The 11,357-nt window shown below is 44.0% G+C and overlaps 1 protein-coding gene across 7 annotated transcripts in view; it reads right to left on the minus strand.

Annotated features, from left to right (window-relative positions):
* RFFL (ring finger and FYVE like domain containing E3 ubiquitin protein ligase) overlaps positions 1–11,357 on the minus strand; it is an 81,045-nt gene that overhangs the window by 18,058 nt on the left and 51,630 nt on the right. The window contains exon 2 of one of the 7 annotated variants that reach the window (XM_009190112.4): positions 7,151–7,331. The exons of the other annotated variants lie outside the window; for them this stretch is intronic. The gene's annotated coding sequence lies outside the window, so the exon portion shown is untranslated. The remainder of the gene's footprint in view (positions 1–7,150; positions 7,332–11,357) is intronic. 7 annotated transcript variants of the gene reach the window in all.

Raw genomic sequence — 11,357 nt, forward strand, 5'->3', positions numbered from 1 at the left:
GGCGTGAGCCATGGCACTGGGCTGGGGAAGACTATTGTTAATTGCTTTATATAAACAATGCAACCCAGACTCAAAGAAATAAAATACATAGCTAATATATAGAGAGTTAATATACAGAGTTGAGATTCTACAAACCCAGGTTTTCTGACTCCAAACCTAACATCCTTTTCCCCATACTATGTTGTCCATTCATTGATTTCCCCTCCTGCCGGCCAGTAAAACTACTCTTACATTTGTACCCCCAATCCTAGATAAACTTCTATCACAGCACCTATTATACTTTCTTGCCCAGGTATATCTTGCTCTTTATTTTCTATTACTAAGCCATAAATTCCTCCAAGGGCAGGGAATATTCTTTCATTATGTACTGTACTGTTCCCTAGCACTATTGTCCACGTAGCAGAAGCTCAACAAATATTTGCTTCCTTCCTGAATCAGAGCCTCTGTAGGTTTATTAAGAAGTGTTCAGAGCCAGGTGTGGTGGCTCACGCCTGTTAATCCCAGCACTTTGGGAGACTGAGGCGAGTGGATAACCGGAGGTCAGGAGTTTGAGACCAGCCTGACCAACATGGAGAAACTCCATCTCTACTAAAAATACAAAATTAGCCAGGTGTGGTGGCACATGTCTGAAATCCCAGTTACTCAGAAGGCTGAGGGAGCAGAATGGCTTGAACCCAGGAGGCGGAGGTTGCAGTGACGGGAGATTACGCCACTGCACTCCAGCCTGGGTGACAAGAGTGAAACTCCATCTCAAAAAAAAAAAAAGAAGTGTTGGCCAGGTATGGTGGCTTACGCCTATAATCCTAGCACTTTGAGAAGCCAAGGTGGGAGGATCACTCGATCTCAGGAGTTCAAGACCAGTCTGGCCAACATGGCAAAATCCCATCTCTATAAAAAAATACAAAAATTAGCCAGGGGTAGTGGCACACACCTGTAATCCAGCAACTCAGGAGACTGAGATATGAGGATCACTTAAGCCTGAGAGGCAGAGGTGGCAGTTAGCTGAGATTGTGCCACTGCACTACTACACTCCAGCCTGGGTGACAAAGTGAGACCCTGTCTCAAAAAATAAAATAAAATAAAATAAAAAAGAAGTGTTGGTTTATTACTTCCATTTTACATATCAAATGCAGGTACTGGGGACAAAGGGGTGATGATTTCTACGATCAGAAAACAAAGAGGATCTGGATTGAATCCCTCAAATGTCAGAATAACCCAACAATTGTAAGAGGGCCCACTCAAATGCCAAGCATTGATGTGAGATATGAGTGTTTTTCTCAGTCGACTAAAGCAGCCAATGTAGACACATTGAGCCTGAACTCTTTGCTTACAGAGATAATAAACGAAACATTTAGTGTTATTATTCGATAATCAGTTCACACAATAGAATGCTCTGCTGCCTCCTGACTCATTGTTTTAACAAAGGCACTTTCATAAAGTGGAAGGAACTAAGAAGCCAACTGATTCAACCTGGGTCATTTTATAGAGGAAAAAAGAATGAGAACCAGCAAGGGGAAGTAACTTCCTAGGTCAAATAGCTCATAACCTTAGACCTCTTCACTTCTCTAGGTCCTTTTTAGCTTTCCAACACTGCCTCCACTGCACCTGATATAATTCTCTCCCCTGCAGGGGTCCCTGGTTAACACCTGTCTCCCCAACTTGCCTCTGACCCCGACCACAACAGGGATTGTGATAGTCTAACAGTGCCCAGTTAGACAGGTAGCTCAACAAGAACCAGCAAATAAATGAATCATATCCAATATCTAAGTCTTAACTAATCACACATTTGTTCAGTCTTCAGCACATCAAGAACATTTCTCTCTTGACTCGATATAACCTGTTTGAGGGTTCTAAGTTCCCAGAAGAGGAACTTAGTTCCCAGGAACTTAAGTTCCCAGAAGAAGAATTGCAAGTAATCTGGCCTTTACTTGCAATTAACAGTTCACATGGAATAATGAAGTAAAGAGTTCTTCACAGAGTGTGTGTATGATAAAGTAAATGAGCTCTTTGTTGGCAAGAGAATGGAGATAACAGAGGAGGAATAACCCTCTGAAATAGATATTTTGTAATTTTTTTTTTTTTTTTTTTTTTTTTTTTTTGAGACAGGGGTCTCACTCGGTCACCCAGGCTGGAGTGGAGTGGTATGATCTCAGTTCACTGCAACTGCCGCCTCCCAGGTTCAAGTGATTCTCCTGCCTCAGCCTCCTGAAGAGCTGGGATTACAGGCGTGTGTCATCATGCCCAGCTAATTTTTTTTTTTTTTTTTTTTTGAGATGGAGTCTTGCTCTGTCGCCCAGCCTTGAGTGCAGTGGTGCAATCTCGGCTCACTGCAAGCTCCACCTCCCGGGTTCACACCATTCTCCTGCCTCAGCTTCCCAAGTAGCTGGGACTACAGGCACCCGCCACCATGCCTGGCTAATTTTTTGTATTTTTAGTAGAGATGGGGGTTTCACCGTGTTAGCCAGGATGGTCTCAATCTCCTGACCTCATGATCCACCCAACTTGGCCTCCTAAAGTGCTGGGATTACAGTTGTGAGCCACCGCACCTGGCCAATTTTTGTATTTTTAGTAGAGACTGGGTTTTGTCATATTGCCCAGGCTGGTCTCAAGCTCCTGACCTCAAGTGATCCACCTGCCTCGGCCTCCCAAAGTGCTGGCATTACAGGTGTGAGTCACCATGCCCCGCCAAATTTTGTAATTCTTTAAATCACATGTTGATAGACCAATCTGAGACAGTGTGTAATAATAAAAAGAATATAGAATCTGGAATAAGAAGGCCTCAGTCCTAAGTCCTGCTCTACTACTCAAAGGCTGTGTTATCTACCTCTAACAAGTAATAGACTTTCTGTACTTCATTTTTCTCATCTGGACAGTCTGTATGCTATAAAGCACTATATAAACATTAGTTGTTGTTATCTGCATTATAACAATGCTTTTAACTACAATTTTTCTGGGAAGGCAAGGTACAAAATAAACCTAATAAACCTACAGATTTCACAACAATTACCATCTGGCTTTCCGGGCTTGTCCCCTGCAAAGAGGACAAGGTTGTAGACAATTCACTAACTTTTTTTTGGGATGGAGTCTCATTCTGTCGCCCAGGCTGGAGTGCAGAGGCGGGAGCTCAGCTCACTGTAACCTCTGCCTCCCAGGTTCAAGTGATTCTCCTGCCTCAGCCTCCCGAGTAGCTGGGATTACAGGCGCCTGCTACCATGCCTGGCTAATTTTTGTATTTAGCCAGGGCTAAATACAATACATGTTTGGGCTGAAGATAAAGGTTTGGGAACACGTGGCCCACCCGAAGTACGTAAAGCCAGAGTGGGGCCGGAGACTGATTAGATGGTCTGGGTCAGAAGAGAAGAAGGCACGGGAAAACCACATCTACAAGGCAGCAGGGGAAAGCCCACAGCAGCACAGAGGAAAAAAGAATGCTCAGAGAAGGTGGAACTGGAGAGTGTTTTTAGTTTCAAGAAGAAATTATCAACGCTGTCAAATGTCTCAGAGAACAGAATACAAGGAAGAATGCAAAATGCCCAGTGGACTAAGGTTTAGGAAAGTGTCCATATGTGTTCTCTGCCTAAGCAGTTTAGGAAGAAAGAAGCTGATAATCATAGGTTGGAAAGTGAATGAGAGTAAGAATTCACACAATTCCAAGGATAAATTATTATTTCAAGAAACTTGACTGTAAAGTGAAAGGAAGAGAGAAGGCAGTTGCTAAAGAAGATCCGGTGTCACCAGGATAAATGTAGACATATTCACAAACTGCTGAGGAGTCCCCAAAAGATTAAGAGACTGTAGAGGAAGTGAAGCTGGCAATAAATGGAAGTAGGAGTAAAGGCTGGAGTAGAAAAAGAAGTGATCTGGCTGGGCACGGTGGCTCATGCCTGTAATCCCAGCACTTTGGGAGGCCGAGGTGGGCGGATCACCTGAGGTCAGGAGTTCGAGACCAGCCTGGCCAGCATGGTGAAACCCCATCTCCACTAAAAATACAAAATTACCCAGGTGTGGTGGCACGCACCTGTAATCCAAGCTACTCAGGAAGCTGAGACAGGAGAATCACTTGAACCCGGGAGGTGAAGTTGCAGTGAGCCACCGCACTTCAGCCTGGGCATTTTGAGCAAAATGCCGTCTCAAAAATAAATAAATAGGAAAAAGAAGTCATCATGTGATCAGGATTAGGGGGTAGGTCTATTCCCAGGCAGGATAAAAGTCACTTCATTCACCAGACAGTGGGACAGAGGTGAAGGCAGGTGTAACCAAATATACGTTTATAGTATTAGCAATAGAAAAGTGGAAGTACGAAATAAACAGGAAAGGGGCTAGGCACAGTGGCTCACATCTATAATCCCAGCATGTTGGGAGGCCAAGGCAGGAGGATCGCTTGAGGCCAGGAATTCATGATCAACCTGGGTAAGACACTGAGACTCCATCTCTATAAAAAACAATAATAATAGGCCGGCCGTGGTGGCTCACACCTGTAATCCCAGCACTTTGGGAGGCCAAGGCGGGCGGATCATGAAGTCAGGAGATAGAGACCATCCTGGCTAACACAGTGAAACCCCGTCTCTACTAAAAAAATACAAAAAATTAGCCGGGTGTGGTGGCGGGCACCTGTAGTCCTAACTACTCGGGAGGCTGAGGCAGGAGAATGGCGTGAACCCAGGAAGCAGAGCTTGCAGTGAGCCGAGATCATGTCACTGCACTGCAGCCTGGGTGACAGAGCAAGATTCTGTCTCAAAAATAATAATAATAATAATAAAAATTAGCTGGGCATGGTGGCACGCACCTGTAGTCCCAGCTATGTGAGAGGACAGAGGATCACTTGAGTCCAGGAGGATGTAGTGAGCTATGATTGTGCCATAGCACACTCCAGTCTAGGCACCACAGTCTAGGCAAGTTTCTGTCTCAAAAATTAAAAAAATTAAAAAGGAAAGGGGAGATAGATTTAGCCACAAGAAAAAAGTAAACTTTTGTTCCACACAAGGAATCTACAGGTTGTAAATTTTTCCTACAAGGACTTTGCACAAAATGGGCAGACCCACCTGGTAAGGCACAATCAGTAGGAAAAACTAGAAAGTTGTATATTGTTTAAATCCATGTACTTTTTTTTTTCTTTCTTTTTTTTCTTGAGACAGAGTCTCACTCTGTCACCCAGGCTGGAGTGCAATGGCACGATCTTGGCTCACTGCAACCGCCACCTCCCATGTTGAAGTGATTCTCCTGCCTCAGCCTCCCGAGTAGCTGGGACAACAGGGAGCTACCACACCCAGCTAATTTTTGTATTTTTAGTAGAGATGGGGTTTCGCCATGTTGGCCAGCCTCATCTCGCACTCCTGACTTCAGGTGATCCACCTGCCTTGGCCTCCCAAAGTGCTGAGATTACAAGCGTGAGCCACCATGCCCGGCAAAAATCCATGTACTTTAACAAGCGCTTAGGAAGCACCAGCTATATTGTGGGTAATGGAAACACCAAAAGTGATTTCGACTAGGTCCTTGTCCTGAGGGGATCTGGGGCCTTGAAAGGCATATAACTCAACCTGAACATCTTGATACAAGACAGAAGAAAACTCTTCTTTAGCTGGAGTCAAGAGAACCCATCTTCCTCCATACTATTTTTATTCTCTTAACTTTGGTTCTAACCTTAAGTGCCTCTTCTGAACATCTCTGAAAGAAGAGCTATCAGCCTATTCAAGTATTTGGCTAATTTTAAAAAGGAGGCTGGCTGGCATGGTGGCTCAGGCCTGTAATCCCAGCACTTTGTGAGGCCAAGGTGGGTGAATCACATGGTCCCAGGAGAGCAAGACCAATCCCGGCTAACATGGTGAAACCTCGTCTCTACTAAAAATACAAAAATTAGAGGCCGGGCGCGGTGGCTCAAGCCTGTAATCCCAGCACTTTGGGAGGCCGAGACAGGCAGATCACGAGGTCAGGAGGTCAGGGAACCATCACAGCTAACTGCAGGGTGAAACCCTGTCTCTACTAAAAATACAAAAACTAGCCAGGCGAGGTGGTGAAGCCTGTAGTCCCAGCTACTCAGGAGGCTGAGGCAGAGGAGAATGGCGTGAACCTGGAGATGGGAGCTTGCAGTGAGCTGAGATCCAGGCCACTGCACTTCCAACCTGGGCGACAGAGCGAGACACCGTCTCAAAAAAAAAAAAAAAAAATTAGCTGGGCGTGGTGGCAGGCGCCTGTAGTCCCGCTACTCAGGAGGCTGAGGCAGGAGAATCACTTGAACCCGATAGGCGGAGGTTGCAGTGAGCCAAGATTGCACCACTGCACTCCAGCCTGGGCAACAGAGAGAGACTCCATCTCAAAAAAAAAAAAAAAAAGTTGCCATTCTGTTATCCCATAGTCTCCAAGTTTAGATGGAGAATGAAGTCTTATGCTAGGAATATACATATGTGGGGAAGGGGGTTATTACAGGAAGGAGCAGGTAGTGGCAAAATTCTCCAATGCTAACATACCTTAGACCTGCTCAGTCTAACAGAACAGGTTTGCCAAAGTCAGCCGACTAGGCTTTTTCTCTCTCTCTCTCTCTCTCTCTCTCTCTCTCTATATATATATATATATATATATATACTTTTTTCTTTTTTATTATTTTTTTTTGAGATGGAGTTTCACTCTTATCACCCAGGCTAGTGTTGGGACTACAGGTGTGCATCACTACACCTGGCTAATTTTGTATTTTTAGTAGAGATGCGGTTTCACCATGTTGGCCAGGCTGGTCTTGAACTCCTGACCTCAGGTGAGATACGCCTGCCTCAGCCTCCCAAAGTGCTGGAATTACAGGCATAAGCCACCACGCCTGGCCACTCTGACAGGTATTGAAACAAACAAACAAAAAAAAACATGTCCTAATGTGGTCAGTTAGAAGTACTCTCCTGCCAAACTGGAAAGCCCTAACCCTAAATAACAACTACGTTCAGGGTTATATCAGAGGGTGGAAGGAAAGAGTTTGTAACAACGCTATACAAGCTAAAATACTTTTCTCTTGGGAATACATTTTTCATTCCTCATCCCTAAATAGATAGATATACATACATGGCATTTGATATTGCTATTAAAGGACTGAAAGTGGAACTAATTGTGAGGTGTAGAAAGAATTCTCCCTAAGGTGAAAACTGAAAAAATTTCTCTCTTATCTACAAACCTCCTTCTGATGTTGAAAGAAAATGATCAGATCTTCACTCAGGGCTTGAACATTCCTTCCCAAACTCCCCTCACCCTCTTCTTAAAAGACAGACTTGGCAATTTAATCCTCAAAAACAGTGTCTAACTGCTGTCCTACAGAGCTTGCTTGAAGCCTACTAGGGTCTCCTCTTCCACTTTCCCTAAAGGGGAGAAAAATGGGAGATGTAGGGCCAGTAGTGAGTAAGAACATTTACTATTCCCTGTGGAAGAACCCTGTGATATGAGGCAAGAATGGCTAGCTAGCATGTAGGATTTTGTCAGCTTGATAGGTATGCTAGTATTTCTTGGGAGACTTAGCCCTGCTGAACAGGAAAATAACAGTGTTAATAACAGAATAAAATAAATTACCTATTCCAGGTAGGCTTGGTACAGTCATAGTTAGAGGCAAGAGAGTAGATAATGTGATTTCAACCTACAAAGTCCTAGATTCCTAAGTAATTTTAAAACACTTCTCGCTTGTTCACCTGCCCAAGGCAAATAATTTAAAGTAGATCAGTGGTTGTCATGAGTCTTCCCAAGAAGGGGAGAGAGGAGTAAAAGGGCCATGCTGGTTTGCAATGTAACTCCAAAACCAGCAAAAAACTAAGGCAGTAAAAAAATCCCCAAGGTTCTCATCCAATCTATTCTGATTTTAATTAACTGCTCTGTGCACCAAGGTAGTTCTGCAACAACAGGCTTTACACAAAAGCACAGACAGCTACATCTTGGAATCAACACACTTATGGTGCACCCATTGTATAACAGTTTACAAAAATCCTTTTAAAATACCTAAATAAAATGCCCCCAAACCTTAAAGAAATGCCTTTCTGACATGGCAAATCAGAAAAGGGCTGGAAAGCAAGCCTTACAGAATCATGTCCGGTTTGTTGAGGGTGGTACATCTACTGTCACTAACATATTTCTGGAATGGTTAAAAGCATCTATCTATGTTGTTAGTGCATAAAGAAAAGTATCCCACGTTACAAATCATTAGTACAGAATGGACTTAGCTTCATCTTGTATATTATCATTAAAAAGCAATTAAAGTACAATTGCAATGGTTTTGAAAGGAAATTCTGTGAAAAGCCTATCATTAGGGCTTAGGCTAAGTCTCTAAAATAACTGATAAGTAATTACATATTTTGAGAAGTAAAGAAGAAAGTAGCTACTCTCTGCTGGAAGAATGTTTATTTGCCAGGCACCAAGATAGGTACTTTTACCTAGTGTTATCGCATGTGATCCTCATAGTTCTGGCAAGGTAGATTAGCTCTTCCCATTTTCAGGTGAGAAAAAAGGGTTCGGAGAAGTAAAGTAACTTGTTAAAGGTCACAGCTAGAGGAGAGCAAAGCCAAGATTTGAACCTTGGTCACTTAGACCTTGAAGCCCACCCTCTTGAAATGTAGTCCCGATTTAATTTAAAAAATCAATCTGTCTACCCTGTGGCCCATCCCCTCTGGCTTTTGCTTTCCATCTCTACAGGAACTTTCCTATCATCATACAGGTATGCTCCAGAATCTCCCAGATGTTAAAAACTCTTGTCATAATGGAAGTACACATTACGACCACCAAGTGTTACCACCACTGCAATAGCTAAAATGGAAAAGAGATACTAGCAAATGTTGTAAAGAGCAACTGGAGCAGCCGGGCGCGGTGGCTCACACCTGTAATCCCAGGCAGGCAGATCACCTAAGGTCGGGAGTTCAAGACCAGCCTGGACAACATGGTGAAACCCCGTCTCTACTAAAAATACAAAAACTTAGCCAGGCGTGGTGGCACATGCCTGTAATCCCAGCTATTCAGGAAGCTGAGGCAGGACAATCACTTGAACTTAGGAGGCAGAGGTTGCAGTGAGCCCAGATCGTACCATCGCACTCCTGCCTAGATGACAGAGCGAAACTCTGTCTCAAAAAAAAAAAAGGAAAAAGAGCAACTGGAACTCTAATATTGCTGGTGGAAGTATAAATCACTGCAACCAATTTGGAAATTGTGTATGTGTGTGTGTATGTGTGTACATGCACACACACATCTCTTTCCATGGCTTTGCAATTCTACATCTAGGCATATACCCAAGAGAAATTTATATTCACCGAAACAGTTTACAGGAATATCTACAGAAGCCCTACTGTAATAGCCTCAAGCTGAAAACAACTGAAGTGTCCATCAACAGTAGAATTATGATATGTTTACAGAGCAATGAGAAAAAACAAACAACTGATACATGCAATAGTACAGACGAATCTTAAGTTGAACAAAAGAAGCAGGCACAAATGAATACATGGGAAATGATTCGTTTTACGTAAAATTCAAAAACAGGCAAACTATGGTGTTCAAAATCAGGATAGTGGTCATCCTGTGAGGCAGGATTATAGATGGAAGGCAGCCCAAGGGGCTTCTGATAACATTCTGTTTCCTAATCTGAATGCTGATTATGTAGATATGTTGACTTTGTAAAAATTCATCAAACTGTACACTTATAATTTGTATGCTTCTCTAGTTACACTTGAATTAAAAGTTTTTATGTTTTTGTTTTGTTTTTTTTTGTTTTTTTGAGACAGGGTCTCTCACTCTGTTGCTCAGGCTAGAGTACAGTGATGCGACCATGGCTCACTATAGCCTGAACCTCCCAGGCTTACCTGATCCTCCTGCCACAGCATGCCGAGTCACTGGGACTACAGGCGCGCGCACCACCACACCTGATTTTTTGTATTTTTTTGTCAAGACGGGGTTTCATCAAGCTGCCCAGGCTGATCTCGAACTCCTGGGCTCAAGCAATTCACCCACCTCAGCCTCCCAAAGTGCTAGGATTACAGGCGTCGGCCTCTGCACCCGGTCTATATGACAGATTTTTTCTTTTTTTTTTTCTTTTTTTGAGACGCAGTCTCACTCCATCACCAGGCTGGAGTGCAGTGGCGTGATCTTGGCTCACTGCAACCTCCGCCTGCTGGGTTCAAGCAGTTCTCATGCCTTAGCCTCCCGAGTAGCTGGGATTACAGGCACGCACCACCAAGCCCAGCTAATTTTTGTATTTTTAGTAGAGATAGGGTTTCACCATGTTGGGCAGGATGGTCTCGATCTCCTGACCTCGTGATCCACCCACTTCGGCCTCCCAAAGTGCTGGAATTACAGGCGCGAGCCACCGCGCCCAGCCAATGACAGATTTTTTTAAAGCACCTAGTCAAATATTTGTAATTTGTAAAAAAAAAAAACCCAAAAAATAAAAAAAAAACCATTTTGACCACGCATTCTCTCCCTCCCCAGTAAAGCTCTTTTTCTGTGATCTCCTCTAAAATCAAATTCCTCCAAATATTTGACTCCACTTTTTTTTTTTTTTTTTTTTGAGACGGAGTTTCACTCTTGTTGCCCAGGCTGGAGTGCAATGGCACGATCTCGGCTCACCGAAACTTCTGCTTCCCGGGTTCAAGCAATTCTCCTGCCTCAGCCTCCCGAGTCGCTGGCATTACAGGCATACACCACCATGCCTGGCTAATTTTGCATTTTTAGTAGAGAGGGGGTTTCTCCATGTTGGTCAGACTGGTCTCAAACTCTCGACCTCAGGTGATCCGCCCACCTCGGCCTCCCAAAGTGCTGGGATTATAGGTGTGAGCCACCACGCCCGGCCGACTCCACTTTCTTAACCTCTAATTCACTATTAAACTTTCTCCAATCTATCTTGAGCCAACCACTATTCCTAATCTCTTCAAGATCACCAAGGAATTCCAAGTGGCCAGATCTAATTGACACTTCTCTATCCTCATCTTAATCTCTCAGCAATGCTGGACACAAGCGACTCTCCCCCTTTAAACATCTCTTAGCTTCCAGCACTCTGCACCCGTGGCTTTCCTCCTACCTCAAAGCCTTTTTGCTGCTTCTTAACCCTCCCTTTGTTCTTAAATGTTGTGAGTGTCCAGGCTGTCTTGGGCCTCCCTCTCCACCCATACCTCAGGTTGCTTTAAATACCTTTCTTGGCGGGGCGCAGTGGCTCAGGCCTGTAATCCCAGCACTTTGGGAGGCCAAGGCGGGTGGATCACCTGAGGTCAGGAATTCAAGACCAGCCTAGCCAACATAGTGAAACCCCATCTCTACTAAAAATACAAAAAATTTGCCAGGCATGGTGACAGGCACCTGTAGTCCCAGCTACTTGGGAGGCTGAGATAGGAGAATCACTTGAACCTGGAATGCAGAGGTTG

The sequence above is a fragment of the Papio anubis genome, chromosome 17 (assembly GCF_008728515.1).
Source record: "Papio anubis isolate 15944 chromosome 17, Panubis1.0, whole genome shotgun sequence".
NCBI classification, from domain to species: domain Eukaryota; kingdom Metazoa; phylum Chordata; class Mammalia; order Primates; family Cercopithecidae; genus Papio; species Papio anubis.